Source organism: Dasypus novemcinctus (genome assembly GCF_030445035.2).
Source record: "Dasypus novemcinctus isolate mDasNov1 chromosome Y unlocalized genomic scaffold, mDasNov1.1.hap2 SUPER_Y_unloc_1, whole genome shotgun sequence".
NCBI classification, from domain to species: Eukaryota; Metazoa; Chordata; class Mammalia; order Cingulata; family Dasypodidae; genus Dasypus; species Dasypus novemcinctus.
The window spans coordinates 4660800-4685642 of record NW_027261977.1 but is presented as its reverse complement, the minus strand read 5'-3'; the positions used below and the strand labels follow the sequence as shown (position 1 = coordinate 4685642).

The following is a 24843-nucleotide window of genomic DNA, read 5'->3' as shown; positions in this document are numbered from 1 at the left end:
ATTTTCAGGACTTGGAGTTGTCCTGAGTGGTACTTCAGGGACAGATGCTGGACACTGTATATCCTGCCATGGCCCACTGGTTGGACTGGGGGAGAGTGTAAACTACAATGTAAACCACTATCCATGTGGTGCAGCCGTGCTCCAAAATGTATTCACCAAATGCAATGAACGTCCCATGATGATGAAAGAGGCTGTTGATGTGGGATTAGTGGGGCAAGGGGGTGGGGGCATATGGGGACCTTATATTTTTTTAATGTAACATTTTAAAAAAATTTTCCCTACATCCTTTCCAACACTTGTAACTGTTTTCTTTAATAGCAGTGATTCTAATGGTTGTGATACACCGGTACCAGTACCATGCTGTTTTGGTTAAAATGGCTTTGTAAATTTTAAGTTTGGGAAGTGTGAATCCTTCAACTTCTGTTTTCAAGAGGTTTTGCCTATTTGTGGCCATTTAACCTTCATATAAATTTGATGATTGGCTTTTCCATTTCTGCAAAGAAGGTTGTTGGAATTTTATTTTTTTTATTTTTTAGTGTGGTGCATTTATTAAATTAGTGAACACATTTTGAGGCATTGCTACTATCTGTGAACTATAGCTTACATTATAGTTTACAGTCTGCACCACAAAATGTTACAGGTTATGAAAAAATGTATAATGGCTTGTATCATCATTGCAATGTCATTCTAGACAATTCCAAAGTCCCAGAAATGCTCCCATGTTACACATAGAATTCCTTTTTTTATCTTAAGTAGGGAGAACCACTTCTGGAGACTCTGACCAGATCACGAAGACCTGATGCAAAAAAGCTAACCCTCTGGAATAAAGTTTCACTTCTCAGCTGACTGCTATGACACAACAAAGACTACTTTGGGTACAAAGAGAAAACAGCAAATCCTGTAATATTTACTTAAGAGCCTACATTCCTGAAATTTTCCTGATGATACCTTTTGAAGGAAGCCTGTCACAGAATGAGTGGGTCATTCCTGTATACTATTCCTGTATTCAGCAAATACTAACACTAACTAATATCACGATGTATGTACATAAATACAGGACAAGAAATTATTATATTGATAATACTATATTATTATCTCTGATCTTTGAAATGAAGGTACTACAGGTTATGTAATTTCTAAGAGGATTCACAATTTAATAGTCCTCTTCTGGAAGTATTGATCTTAAGAATTGAGGAGTGCAGAAACTTTATTTGGCCAATGGATTGTAGTAGATATGTTAATTCAGCTCACAGTATATTCTGGATAAGCCAGAATGGCAATCATCAATTTATTATAAGAAATGCAGTTGTATTGGAGACTGAAATCATTTTCCCTTGTGAAGAGATGATTTCTTTCTTTAGGGCATTGGCATTCAGATATAAATCATAAGCTCTAATGATAAGCATGAAATAAGAGCAGAGGGAATCTAAAGATGTGGGAAGATCATCTAAAGAAGGACAGATATCTGTTAACAGCAAGGGAGCTTGCTAAAAATATGAATGACCTAGCCCCTGTACATTCTGAGTGAGGTATGAGAATTGGACTTTTAAAAGCAACTTAGAAAATTGTGTTGACACTAGTTTGTATTTGCAATGGCTGAGAGATCAACTACTATGTACTGACATCACTTTAGGACAAAAGAATGTGCTAATCACTCCCTTTGTTGTATACTGACCCCCTAAGTAAATAGTTCATATCCTTATTTCCTGGACCCAAATGGATGAGGGCTGCCAGTGATGATCCTTCTTGAAGTGTTTGTGGCTGAGCAACTGCATTGATAACCAACAGCTATTTCTTTAGAAGGTACTGGGGTTTGAATGATGTTCTGAGTTCAATCCAGAACATGGGAAACAGGCCCTCAATCACTGAGCTACATCTGCATCTCAGTGAGATTTTTTTTTCATTTGTTCTTTAGGAGGTACTCAGAATCAAACTGGGGTCTTGTATATGGGTAGTAGGCACTTAACCACTTGTGCTACATCTACTCTCACAGCTTCTTTGTTATTTTGTTTGGTTTTTTGGAGTTTTTCTTTTTAATTTTATTTTTTAAATATTCTTAGATTACATAATTGTTACACAAAAAATATAGGGGATTCCCACATCCCCACTCCCCACATTTCTGACAATTTCCCACATTAACAAAATCCCTTATTAGTGTGATACATTCATTGCAATTGAGAAACACATTTTGGAGCATTGCCACTAAGCATGGATTAAAGTTTACATTGTACTTTATATTCTGTGCCACCTAATTCTGTAGGTTATGGCAAGATATATAATGGCCTTCATCTGTCATTGCAGTGTCATTTGGGACAATTTCCAAGTCCTGAAAATGCTCCTATATTACACCTGTTTTTCCCTTTCTGCCCTCAGAACCTTCAGTGACCACTGCCTCCGCATCAATAATACAATTTCTTCCATTCCTAGAATCATAAAAAGTCTATAGTAGAAGTCTATAGTTTCTCATAATCAATAGGTTGGTAATGGTACATGTATAGCATGAAAGTACTAAGACAGTAAGAATTCATAAAGTACAGGTCCACTTCATGGTAGTATGTAAGTGGCAATCCCTTCTACACACTCTAAACAAATTACATAATACTGTCAGAAACATATATTTAAAAAAATATTTTAATAACAAATAAATTCAATAAAGAATAATAATACTAAGGACTAAGGCAGTCAGAGATTTCAAAAGTCAAGCTTTTTTCCAGGTGAAAGTAATTTTGTCAAATAAGTTTTCAAAATTTTGTTCAGAGCCAACATTGCACATTAATGTCACACATTTATTTCATATATTTATTTTCTTCCCAATAAAATATCTTTGATAAACATGAACAATGCCAAGGTATAACACAGTTGATATGAAAATGGATCAAATACTGTTATTTTAACAACTACTATGTTAAATACTTGAGTGTCACTAGTTTATTCAAACAAAATGAAAATCCAAATGTGATGAGCTTTGTTTTAGTATTCTTTGTTCAAGTCTTTGCATTCTCAAGTTAGATTAATTTCTATATATTTGATACTCTTATAAGCTATTGTAAATGGACTTATTTCTTGTTTCCTACTTCTAATTGTTTATTGCATGTTTTATGAAACTCTTGTGATTTGGCTGTTTATCTCACTCCTTGCCACTTTGATAAATTCATTTATTGTTCTAGGAGTTTTCATTCCAATTTTCCAGGATTTTCTGTATATTTGGTCATGTAATCTGTAAATAGGGAATGTCTTCCCCCTTTGTTTCCAATTTGGTTGCCTTTTGTTTCTCTTTGTTGCTTAATTGTTCTGGTAAGAACTTCCAGTACAAAGCAGTGGTGACAGTGGGCATCCTTGTCTTGTTCCTGACACTAGAGGGAAAGATTTCAATCTTTCACCATTAAGTAGGATGTTAGCTATTGGCTTCTCATATATGTCCTTTTCATGTTGAGGAAATTTCCATCTATTTCTAGTGTTCTATGTGTTTTTGTGAAGATGGCATGCTGCATTTTGTCATAAGTTTTTCTGCATCAATTTTGATGATCATTTGTTTTTCTTTATTGTCTCATTCTACTAATGTGGTGTATTAATAGATTTTCTTATGTTGAAACAACATTGCATACCAGAGATAAATCCCATGTGATTATAATAATTTTAATGTGTTGTAGGATTCAGTTTGCTAGTATCTTGTTGAGGATTTTTTGTATTATATTCATAAGAAATATTGGTCTGCAGTTTTCTTTCCTTGTGGTATCTTTTTCTGACTTTGGTATGAGGTTGATGTTGGGCTCAAAGAATGAACCAAGGAGTCTTCACTTTTCTTCAATTTTTTGAAAGAGTTTGAACAGTCTTTGTGGAGATGTCTTTGTAGAATGTTTGGTAGAATTCACCTGTGATGCAATCTGGTCCTGGGCCTATCTGTTTGGAGGTTTTTAATTATAAATTTTTTCACATGAATGTGGGAATGCATAAGTCCAAATTACATTAGATGGGCTGCAAGGCAAGAACTCAGATGAAGGTCCTGAATGAGTTCCCCAGAAGAAGCAGGGTGACTGAAGTAGAGATAGAAATTCTCTCTTCTGACAGCTGAAAGCTCCACTTCTCCTTTTAAAGCCTTCAACTGATTGGATGAGGTGTCTCTCATTGCTGAAGGCAATCTTCTCAGTTGATTATAGATATAATCAGCTATAATGCCCTCACAGTTACAATTAAGCCAGTGCTTGCTTGACCAAACAAATGGGCAGCATTACCTGGCCAAGTTGACATATGAACCTAAACTCATAATGATCATCTTCATCCATTGTAATTGCTTTTGAATTAAAGTCCATTTTACCTGAAATTAGTGTAGCTCTCTCTGTGGTTACTATTTACACAGTGTATTATTTTTGTATTCTTTAACTTTCAAACTAATTATACCTTGAAATTAAGGTATCTTGAACATATAGTTGCCAATATCTGCTTTTTTAATGATATTTCTCAGTTGTTGGGAAATCATTTGAAGGATTTTAATAACTGAGTGAATTACAGTTAAGAATATATATGAGTAGGGCACACATATTAACAAACAGATGGTATAAAACCTAGATAAATAAAATTGGATGTTAAAGCATTGAAATACAGGATATTTCCAGGTCAGAGCTTGGGGGAAAAAAGAGGACTCATGAAAGTGATTCAGAAAGGGAGTAGACTAAGTAGTAGAAATAAAATCTGATGAAAAAATGATGTTGGGGAAATAGTTTTCCAGTAACAAGGATTTAGATGATTCAGTCAAAAATTCCCACCAAAAACAAAGGGAAAGTCTGGACAAAATACCAAAAACATGCTTGTGAGGCCTTCACAGAGCAAAAGTGTTATTGAAAACAGATGTGATCAAATCTGGAATCATAAGGATACTCAGGAACTTGAACCTGGAATTGGAATCTTTGCTCCCATAAGTATCAACCTATGTGGAAGAGGAAATGGAGTTGAGGAGAAACCACTAAAGCATTTCACCTGACACAAAGAGCTTGAGAACCAAATAGTGGAATGTAAAATACATAAGGGTAGATTGAGACTTGAAGGGACATACTCTAGTCTTAGCCATCAAACAGAAATATATCTGTTCTTCCAAGATTTAGGTACACTTTTGAATGTTCACAACCCAATTAGTTTACTCAGCATAGTAATATTCTACCTTCCTCAAGTATCCTTCTAAGTAAAAGGGAACATTTTGCTATATTTTAAAGTGTCTCCTAAATATTTTATGCACAATATACAACATGCATATACACAAAACCAGCAATAAGGGGAAGAATAAAATATGAAAAAATCCAAGATTAAAAACAAACAGTAACTATGGAGGACACAGATAATGAAACTGGCAGACAGAGATTAAGAACAATCATATATAAAGTGTTCAAGGAAACAAAAGTATCTGAGATTTTTGATGAAGAACTGAAAATTGTTGTAAAAGGGTAAATGGAATTTACTACTTGAGAAAAATACAGTAGATTTTTAAAAATTTCAACAGTTTTAACAGCTTAGGAGATATTGCAATATTTAGTCAGAAGAAATTATTCAATGAAGCAAGATGAGGAAACAATGAAAAAAACAGAAAAGTACATGAGCAAAATGGTAACAGTAAAATGTCTCAGAAAAAAGAGGAAAGGGAGACTGTGTCATTACTGATATAGAAAGATAATGGCTAATAATTTTAAATATTTCCAATTTCTAGTTAGCTCTTGCTTAAAAACTAAATTTTGTATGTTTTTATAGTGTCCAAACTCTATAAAAATCATCAAAAATATGAAAATATAGAAATAAACTGATAACTATGAAATACAGAGAAAGTGCTTTTCAAAATGTAATTCACATAAAGAACTGACCTACTTCTGACTGTTCTGTAGTATCATTTAATCATGAATTAAATGGGGAGAAATCATTGATTCATTTTTGCAGGTCCAAATCCATTATTTCCTTTTGTCTTTTTTATGTCCAAATATAGGGGAAACTTAAAATTCAACCTTATCATATTAGTAAGATAAGTCCCAGACCCTTAATTGTAACTTTGTTATATCAATGTGCTTCTTATGTGAGTTGAAGGAAAAGTAGGAAATACAACTTACAACAGGGTAGTAGAGTCCCAATTCTGAAATATGTTTTGATTTCTTAACAGATAACCCTCCTCTGCCACCTATTCCTTCCCTTGTCTAGCAGGATAGCCTCATTATCTACATTATTATGGTATAACAAATTTACATTCTCACAGAATCCATATCCGTGGTTGTTTTTTTTTTTCTGTTTTAATTTGTTTGTTTCCATATCAGACATTTACATTTTCAATATATAGATATTGTGTGAACACTAATTGGTTGGTTGCTGTCCAGCAAATCTCCTGGTTCTAGACACTTCTCCCTTTCCTTTATTGCATAACATCAATGCAATTTTCCATTATAATCATCATCAAGCCCCCTGGCCATTACCATCTCCTGGTCTTTGTAAGTGAGTAAGTACATTTAATATTGAGAGTAGCCCTTTCACTCCCATCCATTATTTTCTGGATTTATATAACCTGACCCTGGGGAAATAGTTGTATAACTTAACCTCTGTTTTAAAGTACCTACTGAGCTCTGTATATCACCCCAGCATTACAGTGTGATTTACACCACCTAGAATTACAGCTAAGCCTTAATTCCACCATTCTGCTAGCCTGGTTGCTGTCAGAAAAAAATGACAGAAAGTGTGAACACAATGGTGTGAGACCATTCCCATGCTTTCATTACCACAAAATTAGTTCCTTTGTCAAAAGTAATGTGTGTCATGCCTACTTGTTAGTTTTCTAAAGATAATAAAAGTTAGTTGCCCATAAGGAAAAACCATTGTCTTTGAGGATGACTGGTACACCCAGAGAATGGATCCATTTCAGTGGTTCAACATTGGCCTTTTCTGTAGACTCATTAAGTACTAAACTGGTAATAGAGAGAGAAATTATTGTTGATTACATATATGTCTTTTATCACTGCCCCTTGTCTACATTTCAGTGGGCTCATTGAACAAGGACTAGTGCTTCAGTGAAGAGGAATTGAATAACATTCACTGGTTTGGTCATTTTGTGTATCTGATCATTGAGGGTTTACATAGAAATGCCATAGGCCTCCAAAGCAAGAATGGAACAAGCCAGATTCATGCTGTAATTTCTCTCTTCTTTCCTCATTTACCCTACCAGTGCCTGTTATGCCTGCTAATCCAAACCAAAAAGGAAACCAGGGGGAAAGGACCCTGAAAGATGAAATTCAAATAGTTCATCTTCCAGGGAATAGAAGATGGCAGAAAATGTCATGGACTATATGGGGAGGGGAAGGAAAGAAATGACATTACAGTTGGAGTAATAGTAAGAGTTATCATTTTAAAAATTAAAATGCATGCTCCATTTGTTAATAAAGTAAACTTGAATTTTCATAATAGGCACTAGAAATTCACTATTGTCACTATGTGACAAAAGGAGGTTTACTTAATTTAATGAGACAAAATTAAAGAAAGTAAAAAAATGTAAATAACAGAGAAATGAGAGAGTAGTATTTGTTTCTAATATGGGATTAAGGTAAGAATATGGTGTCTCATGTTATTCTAAGGTAGTAAACTCCTCACTCAACACAGCATGGTACAATTTATATATCTATTATTCCAAAATAACCATTAACTGCACATCCTTTCCTTTTCCAAATTGTTTCAGGTAAGAAGACTGTGTTCATCTTAAATTTAAGCCTGTTTCCTAATATGATTTTAGGTGGTCACCTATTTTGGATCCAGATATTTTATGCAGGGAAGGACAATTCACAAAAGCTAGATGGATAGATTACTTAACTGACCCTTTCCAAAGTGGAACATGGAATCAAGTTAGTTTGCTTGGTACAGTGGCCAGAGGTTAATGACAAATCCATCACTACCTGTATTCCTCCTTAAAAATGGAAAACATTTTTCCTAGATAGAAAGGAGCCAATAGCAGATAAAGGCAGAGAACAGTCATCTGATCTGAGTGCTGTTCAACATGGAGGCCTGTGTTTTGCTTTCTGAAACTCTTGCAGGTTTCTCTGAGTCAGCAAAATATTTTCTTCCTTCTGACTTAAAATTTTTTTGTTACTTGCAAACCTCTTTCCTGCCCCAGTCCTGATTTTGGTTATTAAAATCAATACACTGAATATTATATGCTCAAAATTATGGATCTAGAAATATTATTTTATGCTATAAGATGCAAGAATATTTTAGATGGGGCAGCTGGCCCCACTTATGTAGATGTACAGAAATTCACTAAGTTATAATGTGTTGTTTCCTGTCATTCAGTGACTATAGCTTTTAGGAAATTTGTTAGGGAAATATAGTACATCCCAGTGTTTTGAATAAATCTTGTGCACTTTAGTGAGGAGGGGGTCAGGCTGGGAGAGCAATTATTCATGCAAGTACACCTGAAAGAAAGGGAACAGAAGGAGGACTGGGATGCAACGTGGTTCAGGAAAGGCCTTTATTCTCAGATGTTAACTCATAATTCATGGTGAGCTGTGGGAAAATACCTTGAATTTGAATGTGGAAACCTGGATTGAAGTTGAAACATGTCCATAATGTAGATAAGAAGAGTGGATTTAGGAACACCAGGTTTAACTAGACAGAACACTGGTCAGCACAAAAATTGTTTGCATGTGGAGACATTTGAACTTTGTTATGGCCTGCTCCCTAGCATTGCTGGTGCTACAGCTTTAATAATAAGCAGGCTTGAAAATAAACATGGATAATTACTGCTTTGTAATTTCTAATAAATACAATAGGGAAACTAGGGTTGAGGCTCTCAGTTCCAGAATCTGTTGAGTCCCGTGGTCCCATCTTTAATTTCTCTCTTGTGTCTTTCTTTCTGTCCTTTTATTTCATCAGTTCTGTGTTGCCTTTCCTTCATGCAAAACCTATTGCTGAGCTGGTCTCAGCAGTGAGCAGCTTAATAAACCTGAGGAAATGTACAATTAATCTGCATCTGTGAGACCCTGGGAGTTGTTATAGTAAAGCCAGGGAAAATCTAGTACTTCTTCCACCCAACCTCTTACTGTGGATCCCCTGAATGACAAAGTTAAGTTGGCTCCATATAGGAACTTTCTGATGCCAACACTATGAATAATGTGCCAGAAGAGTATATTGGTTTCTTCCCTGTCTCATTAAGCCAAGTAATTATAGCTGCCTACTATCATACCAACCAATTGTTACCAACACTTATAACTCAGACAGTGGTTGAGACCCAATTATAGAAGCTGAGACTAACGGGTTATGTATAAGGCTGGCTGTAGTGATAGGAAATGTATGTGATCAGTCCCTGTACAAAGGGAAAAATCATCTTCTCTGATGATGCTCTTTATTTTAGCAAACTGTGTCCCCAATCTCCCAACAAGAAAATGAAATTTACCTATATTGAACAAATTCTTCAGTGAGCTGTAGGATCAGGAAACATGAAGTGTGGAGTGCTAGGACATAGATATAGCTGACAACCCAACATAAAACACAATTTGTCAGGTACCGTGCCTTAACAAGAGATTGTTTTGCAAATTATAATTTCAAAATCAGACTTGATTGACACATGAGGGAAATATTTAGAAAGGGCTAAGTCAGGGACAACTAGGTTATTTGAGAAAATACTTTTCCTGGAGGAAAATCATCACCAAGTGGCTACGATAGTTTCTCTTCTGTGATTGTCCTTATTTTTCCTATATTGCAGTTTATGAGTAAACCATGGAACAATTGACACTCTTTAGTGCTTTAACTTTTTCCCTCAACTAAACTGGAGGTAAATATTTCCTACTGTATCACACAACATGTGTTTTCAAAATTTTTACACCACTCAACTTGTCCAAGAATGACCAGATCATAAGGATGCATCTTAGCTTTCCCAGAAAGGACATCACCCAGTGGTCCTTGTTTTTAGTAGGATATTATGTGGAATGATTTTGCATTCAATCACAAATAAACATGTAATACTACTTTTATATGCCTGAATTCCTGTGCCATTTCTTGAATGGGATTTATTAACCACACTAAATTTTCAGGTAACTTTCTGTCCAGAAAGAGTAAATATTGAATTTTTCCCATTCATGCATGCACACTTCAAGCTGCCTTATTACAAATGGAAGGAGAAATCCAAATAGAAATCCCAGAAGATATTCTCCTGAAAGTGAAATAAGAAGTATGGACTTATGGGATGCTGGGAAGAGATAAAACTGCTAACCAATTAAGGTAAAATTTACCCTCATGTCAAAATCCCCCATCTAAAAAATATCTCTTAAAAATAAAGGCCAGGAAAAAGCCAGAAAGGCATAGAGCCTTGCCAATCTCCCTAAAATGCTCCAATCTTGCCTATTCAGAAAACTGGCACCAAGTACTGCTTTGTAGAGGACTTCAGGGTCATTAATCAGATAGTGGAAGCCATTCACCTGGTGGTATGAAATCCCTACACATTACTCACCACTTTATCCAGAAACCTCTATTTGTTTATGGCATTTAACCTGAAAGATAACTCTTACTATATACCTCTGAGTCCAGATTCTCAAGAATGGCTTGCTTTTCAGTGTAAGGATCCTAAAGCCAATGGAAAACAACATTACTGGACTGTCCTTCAACAAGGATTTGCAAATGTCCTCACTCTTACTTATAGAATTACTATCTAAACATTTGAGGGAATTACAACTATAAGGAGGAGTAATATTATACTACAATACATAGATAGCATCTTAACCACCAGTAATACCAAAGGAAGATTCAGATAAAATACCATCCCAACTCTGAACTTCTAGCAGAACAATGATCAAAGGTTTCCAAGAAAAAGGACCAAATCTTCAGCCCCTTGTAAGATATGTAGGATTTGAATGATCAGAATGGCAAAGAAATGTTTTACAAGATAGAAGAGAGTCATTGGTTAGCATAGATGTGCCAAGAACCAGGAAACAGCACTGGTGTTTAATGAGAATGGCTGTGTTCTGCAATATCTGGAGCCACAATTTTGGACTTACAGCTAAACCTTTGTATGTTCCCTTTAAGCATGTTTCCTTTAAGTATGTTACAGCTAAACCTTTGTATGTTTCCTTAAAGGAAAAGCCAATGAACCCTTATATTGGGCTTTCAAATGTTATCAGTCATATCACACAATCAAAGAAATACTATTAACTGCTTTGGCACTTGCCTTCCCAAACAGAACATGTAGCTGTAGCTACTACAGATATATTAGAGCAAATTCAATTCTCCCTAGAATTCTTAGCAGGGGTTATTCTAGATGACTGGATGGCTCTAGACTTTCTACTAGCTGAATAAGGAGTCTGTACTATACGCAATGTCTTTTTTTTTGTTCATGGGCAAATGCCTCTGGACAAATAGAACTAAACATAAGAAAAATTAAAACTCAAGTCTCCTGGCTTCATGGTTTTCACAAGCCCTTGGTCAATGACCTCTGGACAACTGTAAAAAATTATCATCTAAAACATTCATGGTTATCCTTTTTAATCAGGTCCTACACTCTTATACTCTTATTTTTCCTTTTCAGAACTATGACACTTAACCATATTGTAAAATTTGTCTCCCAAAAGCTTCAAGTAAGTGTGCCTCCTCATGCCCTCCCAATCATGATCATTAATCCAGTTGAACTATAGTTGTCAGCATGCTGAATCTTAAATATTGAAGAATGTTCAAAAGCTCAAGGGGAGAAGGACTTTTGGGAAGATGACATCAGAGTAGGCAGGCAGGACTCAACTCTCTCATAAAAACAATGGACAAAGGGCCAGATGCTGTCCAAGGGACATGCTTTAGGAGTTAGCAAACCAGGACAGTACTGTCCAAATCCTATGAATGCAAGGGACAAAGAGATGAAACCCTCCCCCAAAAAATCCATGAGTTACTAAATCCTCATGGCAACTGGGAAGGGCACCCATCCCCACCCTCAAACCTGACTATAAACCCTAGCTCACAGGAGCTGAGTGAAATGGTAGCAGACATCTTCCTCATCATTTGTTACAAGGGAAGAGGGAGAGTGAGTCAGAGGGCTTCTGTTCAGTGAATTCAGCCAGCAGAGCCCACTTTGAACCTGGGATCTGCCCAGACCAGAAATACAGGAAAGTGGAGGATGACAGAAACAAATCCATAGAAAGGTTTTCCAACAAGGGCCATCTGCTGGCTTGCCATGAAATTTCAAGAAGAAAAACTGCCTTTATGTTTCTCTTTAAGCCCACCCCTTGGAGAAAATATTTTGCCCCATTAATGAGTTCAATGCCTGAATTTTTTTAACTAATCAATTATATTTATAGATATTAATGAAGCAAAAATAGCTCCATCATATACAGTATGCAGTATTCAATATAATCACATAATTGTGTATTCATTATTTCAATCATTTTAGACCATATTCATTATTGCAATAATAATAATAAAAGCAAGTAAAAAATTCATTGCCCCTCTGTCTCTCTTTCCTTCCCCTACTGCTATTCTGTTTCTGTATCTCTAGTTTGCTGCATTTAGTCAGCTCACAATAGGTCTGCATGAAGGGAAGGTGAAAGAAACCTTAAATAAAGAAATAAAGGATAGAGAGAGACACAAGAGAGGAGGTAAAGATGGGATCAGGGGACTCACAGCTTCTGGAACTGAGAAGCTCAACCCTAGTTTCCACATTGTATTTATTTAAAAACTAACAATCAGCTGTTTGCTGTCAGAACTGCAACATCATCTACAATTAACAGGAAGTAACTACAACATCTACAAAACAGGAATCAACTGCAACATTTACAATAACAGGAAGCAACTGCAACATCTACAATAAGGTAACATTTACAAAACAGAAAGCAATTGCAACATCATCTACAATAACAGGAAGCAACAAATAGATAAGCCATTTTCCCACAATATAACCCCTTTTTTTTTCATAAAGCAATGAAGGCAGATTAGGTGATTTCTTACTGCCTCATACCCTGAAGGGCTGGTTGCATGCTTATCATTTAAGTAACAGTGTCATATCAGAGAACAGCATTTTACACATATCCATAACTACAGCAGATTATACAGACTTCCAACTAGCAGAGACTTACTTCTCATGGTCTTAAGATTTCCTACCAGGAAAGCTATATAGGCCAGTACTCAATTTTAAAATGACCTCATTTTTCCCAGTTTGTATAGTGCTCTTAGCATCTTCACTGGACCTGGGGTCACATCTAATTCACAGGCTAAGTCAATATCCACCTTCTCACTCTTACTATTTTTAAAAGCAGCCTGCCGAAGGTCCTCCTGCTCCCATGAAAGGCCTTTCCTAATTAGCACATCTTAGTGAGGGATAAAAGATTTTTAGTATTTCAACAATATTACAAATTCTATTAATCATAAGAAAACATTGTACTTTATCAATTACAACAGAGTTTAGTTTTGTCTTATCCAACCAAACACCATTTAATAATGTGATAGAGTAGCAGGGACCTTACAGCTTGTCCCAATTGTTTACCTATTCCAGGCCCTTAAGATACCAATGTCTCTGATGATTCTTAATAGGGTCACTGCCACAGTTTTCTTCTATGCAGCCTGATTGATTGCCATCAGGCCAGGGCAGAAAGACTTGAGGAAGAACTGCAAAAGTCCATTGCTGACTTTTCACACAGGTTTTGTACTTTTGGTATTTATTCATGTTCATTTTCTTTTTACAAAACACATTAACTCATTGAATGCTGCCACAATACTTTTACAACTTGCTATCTGCATACTAGTTCTGTCCCGCATATCTTCATTTCCTGACTTTACAAAACTAATCGTTTCATTTTAGGGCAAAATACACCTTATAGCATTTTAGTTAGCATTCCCACAAACTTTTTTTAACCTTTTTAAATATTCACTTATCTTTTACATCTTTCATTTTATCCTTCCTTTCTCTCTCTCTCTCTCTCTCTCTCTCTCTCTCTCTCTCTCTCTCTCTCTCTCTCTCTCTCTCTTTTCCTTTTTCTTTCTTTCTCTTTCTTTTTCTTTTTCTTCCTTCTCATTCTCTTTCTGGGCACTCACCCTTCTCTGGGTGCCTGCGCTTCTCTGGACACTCACCCTTCTCTGAACATTTGCCCTTATCTTGGCACTTGCCTTTCTCTGGGCACCTGCCTTTCTCTTTTTCTTTTTAACATATACTGAAACAATTACAACACACACACTGACATGGCACAGACAAACACAAAAACAGTTCCAAATCTACTAACCTAGAATTTCTTCATTGATTTTAACTTGACATTTTATATGCACTCAAGCTGCCCTGTCTTCTGCCTTTTCTGTTTCTTTCCTCTAACATTCCTTTTGTTAACTTTTCTTCTTGGTTTCTTTTATAATCCTACATTCTTTTGCAGTTTTCCTCCTCTCAATTTCTTTCTTTATCTCTTTCTGTCCCTAAGTCACACTTGCTTTATGATTCCATGCTTAAGCAAGTTCTGTAGTGTAGACACTTTGATGAGAAGCCATTCTAGTCTTCAGAATGAGATCCAGTCATGCAGTTTCCAGCATCTGTCTCTCCATTTGCATGACCAGAGGTCTGGCTTCCTCAGGAAATTTTGTCATCTCTTGGGATCCATGGCCTGGCTCCATCCACCTGTGGCACTCACACAGCATGTTCTCCATATCCTGTGGAAATACAAGCAAACCCTTGAGGACTTCAAAGGCTTTCCAAATCACTCAGGCTTTATGCCATCACACCAACTTTAGTTTTGCTCAAGGCAATCCTTCTTCCCTTCAGGTCCCTGTTCAGGTGCCAGTTGCTGAATTTCCCTTTGAGCCCCATGTTGGGCACCAGTTGCTGCATTGTCTGCTTACAATAGGTCTGCACAAAGGGAAGGCAACATATAACTTTATGAAATAAAAGACAGAGAGAGAGATACAAGAGAGGAGGTAAAGATGGGAGCAGGGGACTCACAGCTTCTGGAACTGAAAGACTCAATCATACTTTCCACATCTATTTATTTAGAAACTAACAATCAGCTGATTGCTATCAGATCTGCTACATCATCAACAACAACAGGAAGTGCGGTCACCCCTCGGGCTGAAGTGTGGTTTGCTGGCCTGGCGAGGGGAGCGGCCACGGTAGGCCTAATTCCACTGCCCCCATAATAGGGTGGTTGGTCGGGCCCACCGCCACCCCTGAAGGAAGCTCGGCATGGGCGCAGAGTGCCCTCGGGTCTCCCCTTCTTGGCAGCCATGCTTCCACAGCCGCCCCTCCTCCTGGATGGCACCACACAATGCCTGTGGGGCGGCACCCTTCTTCTTCTTCTCCCTGCGCATGCGCAGGGCAGAAAATTCCAGTCTGCCCTTTTCCCCTCCCCCGACAGCAGCAACAGCCAGGTGTGGGCGGAAAAATCCAGTCTGCCCCTTTCCCTCCCCCCCGACAGCAGCAACAGCCAGGCATGGGCGGGAAACTCAAGTCTGCCCTCTACCCCAGCAACAGCAGCCACCAATCACTAAACCCTGCCCCTTCCCCCAGCAACAGCGACAGCCAATCCCTAATCACCACCCCTCCCCCATCCAGTACCGCCCACTGACCTTTCTCCGGCAACCAATCAGAACAGGGCGTGGCTTCGACCAATCAGCCTTCCCCAGCCCCTATAAAACTGTTGCCTCTCCCTCAATAAAGTGGACTTGTGTGTTTACCTTGTCTCCGCGGTAGTTCTTCTGCCATGCGCCCTCCAGTCCTGAGAGCCCCCAACAAGGGCCTGGCCTCCCTTGTCCCCAGTTCATCGCCTGCTTCTCCAGGTGACCCCTTCGCCGCCAGCTTCACCGGGTGACCCCGTGAGCAGAACCGCGCAACCCCTGTGAGACCGACCCCTCATCTGCTGCCGGACCGACCCCTCGTCCCAAGTGGGATCGACCCCTCGTCCCAAGCGGGACTGACCCCTCATCCCAAGTGGGACCGACCCCTCGTCTGCAGCCAGACCCCACCTCTACCGACCGAGCAAACCGTCACAAGGAAGTAACTGCAACATCTACAAAACAGGAAGCAACTGCATCATTGACGATAAGGTAACATTTACAATAACAGGAAGCAATTGCAACATCATCTACAATAACAGGAAGCAACAAATAGGTAAGTCAGTTTCCCACAACACTAGTTTATTTGAATTTATATTTTTTGAAAACAGACATATATGCAATGACACCCATATTCATATTTTACAAGAATTTCACTATGTTATATAGTCCCATGTTATATTTTTTAGCTTTCCTTCTAGTAATATACATGACCTTAGACTTACCCTTTCAACCACTGTCATATCGTATAATAGATCTGCTAGTTAAAAACACTATGGTATGTTTTTACCATTGTTATTCATTTTTAAAAATTTACAAAGTTTTTCCCATTTTGCACAGATTAATCCTCAGCTTTCCATTCTTTACATGCATTCTATTTTCAGCTGACCTACATTCTTAGCTCCATAAGTTCACACAATATTTTTATTTCATAATAGCACAATCATAAAGTATTTGTCTTTCTCTCTCTGGCTTTCCCCATTCAACATAAGGTCCTTCATTTTCATCCTTGTTGTCATATGCTTCATAACTTCATTTCTTCTTAGCACTGCATAATATTCCATCTTGTGCATATACCACAATTTTTTAATCCATTTTTCATTTGATGGATACCAGTGTTTCTTCATTCTTTGGCATTTATGAAAAATGCTGCTATGAACAGTGGTGTGCAAATGTCTGATCATGTCACTGCTCTAAGTTATTTGGGGTATATACCTTGTAATGGTATTGCCAGGTCACATAGTAATTCTATATACAAATGTCATAGGAACTGCCAAAGAGGCCTCCACAGTGGCTCCACCATTCCACATTCCCATCAATAGTGAATAAGTGTTCCTATCTCTCCACATCATCTCCAACACTTACGGTTTTCCAATTTTTTAATAGTGGCCACTGTAAAAGGTATGCAATGATTTTCCATTGTGGTTCTGACCTGTATTTCCCCAATTGACAGTGGTGCTCAGCATTTTTTCATGTGGCTCTTCACCACTTGTATCTCTTCTCTGGACAATTGTCTCCACAACTATTTTGCCCACTTTTTAATTGGGTAGCTTGTCTTTTTATTGTTGAGCTGCATGATATCTTTTTTATTTCCAAACTGCCTTTTGTAAGAAGAAGTTTTAGATTACATAAATGTTATGTCAAAAATAATAGAGGATTCCCATATACCCTAACCCTTCCCTCTTCCCCACTTTCCCACATTACCACCATCTTCTTTAGTGTGGTACATTTGTTACAGTTGATGAATATATATTGAAGTATTGTGCCAACCAAGGACTATAGTTTACATTATAGTTTAACTTTGTGCTGAAAATCTTTTTGCCTGAAGAGTTTTGACAAAATGTATAATGGCCTATTTCCATCATTGCAGTGTCATCAAGACAATTCCAACATCCCAAAAATGCCCAATTTTGCACTTATTCTACCCTCTCCCTCCCCTCAGAACTGATAATGACCACCACCTTTATATCAATGATGCAAGTTCATCCATTAATTGAACAATAATAAGTCTACTTTAGTACATATTTTCTTTCACAAACTTATGTTTGTTCATTCACAATCTTGAGGACTTTGGGATAGTGATGCCCACCTTGCCTCTGATTTGGAGGGGGATTAAATTCCATGTGTCTGATAGGTGTAACTATATTACTTGCAGTTTCAGATACTTTCAGATTCCTAGGATTGTCATTGTTCATTATCATCCTTTTATTAGTTGTCCTGGTAAGTTCAAAGAACTGGTGTATAGATGGTACAACTTTGTTGAGATTCAAGGCTCAAATTGCATATGAATAGACTAAAGATTTAAGTCTTTGGGACATATAATTAGCAAATATACAGCTAATAATAGGTTCAAATGAAGGGCAGAAGAGCCATGTATAGGGAAAGTATAATTGAGTATTACACTGTCACATTGGGGAGCATATATTCCAAAGGAAAGCCAAATTCCTGAGATTTTCTGCTGTTCCTATACTGTTTAGATGTCTCTAGAGCCCTCAGGAGCCCCACTGTTTGAGGTACCATTTAATGTGGCAGTCATTGAGATCCTACTGACATGCTGGTATAAACATAAGGATAAACTCCAGAATTAACTTCATTTGTATTTAATATTAAGTACAAATAACTCATTCATATTTGATATTAACTCCTTTTGGTCAAGGTCTGTTTTTCAAATTCTCAACTAGTCTGTGCTTGGTAATAATCCCTTGGTGCTAGGGTGGTTCATACCTGGGGGTCATGTCCACACTAGGGGGAATGTAGCATATTTATATGCCAAATTTGACTTAGAAAAAAGGCCACATTTGAGCAACAAGAGGGCTTCAGGAGGTAACTTTTAGGCAATATATAATACTAGACTAAGTTTCAATTTCAATAGAAAAGGTTCATAAGAACAATCATCAATATCAAGGTTCTGGTGTCCTCCAATGTCTGTCCTCCAATGCTAGGCCCTGCCCATGTTCCAGGGGTATTCTTCCTGGTCTATTAGAGAATTTAGCAGATTTCCCAAGAAGGGGAATTCAGTATTCTTTTGGTTATTGCATAGGTCCCCACCTCCTAAGAAAATGCCCCATGACAACCTGAACATATTTATATTCAATAGAGACATGACTCAGGTTTACCACTCCCCACACATCCCTCCATCACTGACACCCTGCAACAGTGATCCTCTGCCAGAGTTGTGACCCTTCTGCAATCCAATACTTCCAAAAAACAAAACTATTAAATAAACAAAGAGTAAGAAAACTAAAAAATAATAATAATAAATTACAAAAATAAAAATTGACTTCTTTATATATAATGGACACCAAACCCCCATCAGACATGTGATTGTCAAACATTTTCTCAAATTAGGTCAGCTATGCCTTAACCCCTTTACAAAGTTCTTTGAGGTGTAAAAGTGTTCAACTCAGAGGAGATGCCATTTTTTCATTCCTTACCTCATTGCTTGAGCCCTGGGTGTAAGAGCTAAGAAACTACTGCCCACCTCAAGATTCTGAAGATATTTTCCCACACCTTCTAAGAGTTTTATGGTTATCACTTTTATATTTAGGTCCATGATACATTTTTAATTAATTTTTGTATAGGGTGTGAGAGTCATTTCTGAGTTCTTAATTTGGTTCCATTGGTCAGTCAGTCATTATGCCAGGACTATGTTGTTTATACCACTGTAGCTACGTAATATGATTTAAAGTCAGGAAGTAAGAGTCTTCAAAATTCTTTCTTCCTATTTTTAAAACATATTTGACTATTTGGGACTACTGGCCCTTCCAAATAAATTGGATAATTGGCTTTACCATTTCTGCAAAAAAGGCTGTTGGGACTTGTATTGGGATTGTGTTGAATCTGTAAATCAATCTGAGCAGAATTAACATCTTAATAATATTTAATCTTCCATTCCATGAAGATGGAATGTCCCTCCATTTCTTTCAGTCTTATTCAGTTTCTTTGAGCAATGTTCTTTAGTTTTCTAAATACAGGTCCTTTATGTCCTTGGATAAGTTTATACCTAAATATTTGATTCTTTTAGTTGCTATTATGAATATAATTTTCCCATTTTTATTAATATGGATTTTTGCATATTAATAGTGTATCTTGAATACATACTGAAAAGTGGCATAAGAAGGTAGGCAGAGTCCAGCTCTTTTACAAAAAAAGAACAGAGAAATGGAAAAACCTATTGGAAAGAGCTGTTTTGGAGATAGATAGAATTGGAAAGTGCTATGCATCATCCAGGAGGGAGATAATGGAACCAAAGGAAAACCATGAGTTACCCCCATGGCTGGAGATGGCAAATATACACCACTCTCAAGGCTAATAGCCTCAGTAAAGCCCCTGATTCACTGCAACCAACTGAATGAGAGGGAGCATTGCCTGGAAGGGGAAGGTGTCCTGGCAAAGTGTGGAGAGTGGTTTCTTTTTAGTGAGTTTGGCCAGTTGAACCCCATTTGAATATTGGAGTGTACCCCAACTGACACTGGGGCAATCTTGGGTAGTGGGGAGGGGAGATCTGATCAGGTAGGCTATCACACCCAGAAGACCTTGGGAGAAAGAGGAATTAAGGTAGAGAGGGGGCAGAGACAGGTGCTTAAATAGCCCAGCTTGGCAAACTGAAGTCTAAATTGCCTGAGGGAACAGAGGAAGGAAGAGTCAGATACACTTACAGAAGACTCCTTGAACTGTGAAGAAAGAGTAGCTCAGTGTAAAAATTCCTGTTTTGTGCATATGAGGTCCTTGGTTTGATTCCCAGGTCTCCTTAGATTAATGATCCAAAGAGTGATCCCCTGGTTATCAGACACCCAGGTGGTGCCTTATGACAGGGAACATACAGGCAGATTTTTTTTTTTTTTGGTTTTAGGTTGTCTTTGATCTGTTATTTTTCATTTTTTATTGGTAACTACATTTTTCCCTTTATTTTATTCACTAAAACTTGTTACATCACCTGTGAGGGGCAGGCTGAAGGCTGATTGATTGATGAGCACCTGAAGCCTGAGATATTCCTTAGGGGCTTAGGAATGAAGGTTGCTTTTAATTTTTGTTTTGTTTTGTTTCTTTTGTTGTTGTCTTGTTTCTTGTTTGTCTTCCCCTTTCTTTGTTTCCTTTCTGTTTTTAAACATATTTTCTACATTTTTATTTCTTTTCTTTCCTTGGTTTTCTATCTTGTTTTCTATCTTTTGTTTTCCTTTCATTCCACCTCTTTTTTCTTAGCCTTCATTTTTTAAATATTCTCTTTTTTCTTTTTACCTCTTTTCATCTCTTCTCATCATTGTCCTATTCATTCTATTTTTTCCTCTACTTTGTTCCTTGCTTCAGTTTTACTATTCCTTCTTTTTCATTCTTATTGCTTTGCAATATTTCAATTTTTTATTCATACTATTTATTTTCATAGCTCTTGTACAATTCCTCTTCCATCTTTTTAAAAGATATTTTTACTATTATTCTTTTTCTCTTCCTATCTCTTTCCTTTTCTCTGGCTCTAATATTTTTTAAGGAGCACAGAAAAATTCAAGGATATAGAGTAAGAGGAACCAAGAGTCAAAAGGAACTTTATGCCACACACAATAAAAAAGAACAAAATAAAACCCTAGGTTAGAAAAATAAGGCAACCACCCAAATAAGCCCATCAAGATAAACAGATGCCTAGACATCAAAAACATGCACAAGCCATACTAAGAAACAGGAAGACATGGCCCAGTCTAATGAACAGAATAAGTGAAAAAAAATAATCAGGGATATCCAAACAAATTTCATGAAGCAACTTAATGAAGTGAAGGAAGAGATTAAGGTTTTTTAGAAGATACTGGGGAAATGTACTGAAGAAATTACAAACATACATAAAATGATAACAGACCTAATGGTGATGAAAGGCACAATGCAAGTTCAAAAATACACTGGAAGAACATAACAGCAGATTTGAACAGTCAAAAGAAAGAACTAGTGATGTCATGCTGAAGACAGTAAATCTGAAATCAAGCAGAACAGATAGATAAAAAGAAAAAAATCCAATATAGGCTTAGGGATTTTAATGACAACATGAAACACACAAATATATACATTTTAAGTATAACAGAGGGAGAAGAGAAGGAAAAGGGGATATAAGGAGTGTTGGAGGAAATTATGGCTGAAATTTTCCTGACTCTTTTGAAGGACATGGGTGTACATGCTCAGGAAGGGAAGCACACCCAAAACAATATAAATCCTAGTAAGCCTACACCAAGATATATTTATGTCAAATTGTCTAATCTTCAAGTCAAAGAGAGAATACTGAAAGCAGCAAGAGAAAATGATCAATCATATACAAGGGAAGATCAATAAGATTAAGTGATGATTTCTCATCTGAAACTACAGAGGCAAGAAGACAGTGGCATGACAAGTTAAGGAGATTTTTTAAAAAATGATTCCAGTCAAGAATTCTCTATCCATCAAAGCAGGCATTCAAAAATGTGTGAGAGTTGAAAATATTCACAGATATATAGAAGAATATGCAGTGAATGGAAACAGAGAGCAGACAGTGAATGCAAGCAGCACAGGAGGAATAAATAAATAAATAAATAAATAAATAAATAAATAAATATTTTTTTTTCTGAAAAATGAGGGGGAATTAAAAACAGTAACAGATAAATAGAAATCAGAAGTTCATCAGCAAGAAAACTGCACTTCAAAAAATATTAAAGGAAATTCTGCAGTTTGAAAGGAAAGAAACAGGACATGAGCCTTAGAGGAAAGTGTATAAAATAATATTATCAGTAAGAACAACTAAGAGATAAAAGGAGAAATAAAAACAGCTTATGACATAAACTTAAAGAAAATATGGCTAATATAAGTAGCTCCTTGACAGGAATATCATTATCTTTTAATGGCTTAAACTCTCCAATCAAGAAACACAAAATAGGCAGAATGGATAAGGAAATATGAGCTGTCTATATGCAACCTACAAGAAGCTCAGCATAGACCCAGGGATGCAAGAGGGTTGAAAATGAATGATTGGAAAGCAATTTTACATGCAAACAATAACCATAAAAGGGCAAGGGTAGCTATAATAATACTGGGTAAACTAGGCTTTAAATGTAAAACTACTGTGAGACAAAGAAGGACACTATATATTAAGTGTTATTAAGAAGAAAGAACAATCATAAACATTTATGCACCTACCCAGGGAACCTCAAAAATATGAGGCAAACTTTGGAAAACCTAAGTGGAGAAATAGATGGCTCTACAATTATAGTGGAAGATTGTAGTCCACCATTGTCACCATTAGACAGAACATTTCAACAGAAGATCAATAAAGAAAAAACAAACCTTGAATAATATATTCAAGGATCTAGACCTGGTAGACCTATACAGCACATTACACCCAAACACAGCAGGATATACATTCTTGAATGCACATGGCTCATTCTCCAGGATAAACCACAGGCTAGGCCTCAGAACTCTCAATGGATTTAGAAAGATTAAAATTTTACAAATTAATTTCTCTGGCCACAATGGAATGAAGCTGGAAATCAGTAAAGGGCAGAGAACCAGTTTAGGCACCAAGATATGGAAGTTAAACAACACACTCTTATGCTATCAGTGGGTCAGGGAGGAAATTTGGAAAAAATCAGTAACTACCTTGAAAATAATAATGAAAATGACAATACAATGCATCAAAATCAATGTGATGCAACAAAAGCAGGTCTGAGATGGAAATTTATAACCATAAATTAAATATAACCTATATTTAAAAAGAAGAATGCACTACACTCAAAGACCTAACTGCATACCTGGAGGAATTAGTAAAAGAACAACAGACTAATCCCAAAGCAAGTAGAAAGAAGGAAATAATAAAGATTAGTGCAGAGCTAAATGAAAAAGAAATAACAAAACAAAACCAAAATCTGGTTCTTGAGAAATTAATAAAATTGAAAAATGCTTAGGTTGACTAAAAAAGAACAAAAGAGAGATGCAAATACATAAAACAAGAAACTAGGAAGGGAATATCACCACTGACCCCACAGAAATAAAGGGTATCATAAAAAGGATGTTTTGAAAAATTATATGCCAAAAAGATGGATAACGTAGATGAATCAGACCAATTCCTAGAAACACAAAATTAGTCTACATTGATGAAAGAAGAAAGTTGTGACCTCAACTACCAATCATAACCAAGGAGAATGAATTAATCATCAAAAACCTCTCAACTAAGAAGAGCCCAGGAACAGATGGCTTCATAGTGGAATTGAACCAAACATTCAGGAAAGAATGACCACCAATCCTCCTTAAATTCTTTCAAAAAATAGAAGTGGAGGGAACATTGCCTAATTCATTCTGGAGCTAAAAGCACCCTAATATTTTAACAAAGCCACACAAATGTTGGAGATTTGGACCCAAAGGTTATTGGGAATGAAAGAAAAGAAAAGGGGGGAGGAAACAAAGAGAAAGAACTAATGAGCTTGGATCAGGGAGTCTGCAAGTAATGACTCCTCAGACAACTTTATTTTCTACAGAGATATATATAGAGATAACAAGCAGTGTAACTACACATTAACAATACTCATAAATTAAAGAAATATCTCAGAGTACAAAGATTCAGTATCCTTTTCAAGCTACAAAGTGTGTTTGCTCGTATTTCTCCATGCCCCAGACAGCTTTATCCTGTTGACTTGAAAGTCTTAATTGCTGCATTCCTATGTTAAAAGTGTAGCCATGGAAACAGCATGTCTCTCTTTGTGAGACCACTATGCCTCAGTTTCCAACATTTCCCCCTTTTTGTTTTAGTCGAGGTGACCATGCCTGTCTTAGGTTGCCCTCCTCTGAGAGTCTTACCCATCAATGACTACCCGCCAAGCTCTTCAACTAGGGGAAGTTATTGAAGTGCTTTTGCTAGCACCAGATTATTTGCATGTCCCATGGCTGTTAAGCTTTGCAATTTTCTTCAAACTACTATCCGGCACAGGTGAAAATCATGAGCAACAGAACAAATATGATTAGCCATATTCCTAAAGCTGACAGGAAATGCTGTGATTTCCACCAATTAATTGGGTTAAATTTTGTAATATATGAAGTCATATCTGAGAAAATATCCTTATCATTGTTTACATGAATTTGATTTTGAGACATTTCTAATATTGTCCTCTGTAATTCAATTTCCAGAGAGATATTACTTTTATGGCCTAGCAAATGATTTTTAATTTTTCTCCATTCTATATCAGATGAATTATAGGCAAGAGGAGTAAAGTTGCTTTCATTCCAATCACATTTCAATCCCCTTAACAAGCTTAAATTATACAATTGATCTCAAATATGCAAAACAGCCAATTCTAAATCATTAACCCAATTATTTAACTGTTCATCAATGTG

The 24843-nt window shown here is 36.7% G+C and overlaps 1 pseudogene; it reads left to right on the top strand.

The window, feature by feature from the left end:
• LOC139438581 (vomeronasal type-2 receptor 116-like) overlaps positions 1-24356 on the top strand; it is a 70729-nt pseudogene extending 46373 nt beyond the window's left edge.
• The last annotated feature ends 487 nt before the right edge of the window (positions 24357-24843 follow it).